The 939-nt window shown below is 41.9% G+C and overlaps 1 non-coding gene across 1 annotated transcript; it reads right to left on the bottom strand.

The window, feature by feature from the left end:
* Positions 1-559: 559 nt before the first annotated feature.
* On the bottom strand, positions 560-700 carry LOC115931171 (U4 spliceosomal RNA). The gene has a single exon (XR_004067713.1). It is a non-coding gene; the product is annotated as a U4 spliceosomal RNA (small nuclear RNA).
* Positions 701-939: the final 239 nt, after the last annotated feature.

The following is a 939-nucleotide window of genomic DNA, read 5'->3' as shown; positions in this document are numbered from 1 at the left end:
CATTTCTCATTTCACTGACCACAGCATATGACTTTGCACCCCCACCTACACTCTTACTCACTACTGCAGACTGATGGCACCAGCATTTCACTTCCTGGGGGTGGTTTTTGCCACCGGAGCCCACGTGGCTGTTTAACTGGAAGGTCACTTTACAAGTGTCTTGTATTCAGCATACCTCGTCCTGGCAGCCCCAATCAATGATCAGAATTGGTGTATTAATGGCTTGGCTACCTTGCCCCGTGGGTGAGATCATTCAGAGGCACAAGTTTTACACTGACGCCCAGAGTTTCCTATTAGAATTAAGCTCTATTTACCCATGGGAAGTGGTTTGATAAGGCATCTTTTTTTTTTTTTAACTTTTATTTTAGGTCCAGGGGTACATGCACAGGTCTGTTATACAGGTAAACTGTGTGCCACAGGAGTTTGGTGTGTAGATTATTTCATCACTCAGGTAATAAGTTTAGCACCAAACAGGTAGTTTTTTTAATCCTCTCCCTTCTCCTACCCTCCATCCTCAAGTAGGCCCTGGTGTCTGTTGTTCCTCTTTTTTTTTTTTCAGTCTCTGTAGAGACAGTCAAAAATTGCCAGTGCTGACTATATTTCAAGTCGTCATGGAGGGGTATTGGGAAAAGTTTTCAATTAGCAATAATTGTACCTCAGGTAAACCTCATTGGCTACAATGCTGCCACTGGGCAAAGCTGTTCCTCTCTTTATATCCATGTGTTCTCATTGTTTAGTTCCCACTTATAAGTGAGAATATGCAGTATTTAGCTTTCTGCTTCTGCATTAGTTTGCTTAGAATATTAGCCTCCAGCTTCAACTATGTTGCTGCAAAGGACACGATCTCTTCTTTGTTATGGCTGCATAGTGTTCCATGGTGTATATGTACCACATTGTCTTTATTCAGTCTATTGTTGATGGGCATTTAGATTGATTATG

Source organism: Gorilla gorilla, chromosome 18, assembly GCF_029281585.2.
Source record: "Gorilla gorilla gorilla isolate KB3781 chromosome 18, NHGRI_mGorGor1-v2.1_pri, whole genome shotgun sequence".
Taxonomy (NCBI): Eukaryota; Metazoa; Chordata; class Mammalia; order Primates; family Hominidae; genus Gorilla; species Gorilla gorilla.
The sequence above is the reverse complement of the archived record's forward strand: the minus strand, read 5'-3'. Positions and strand labels throughout refer to the sequence as shown.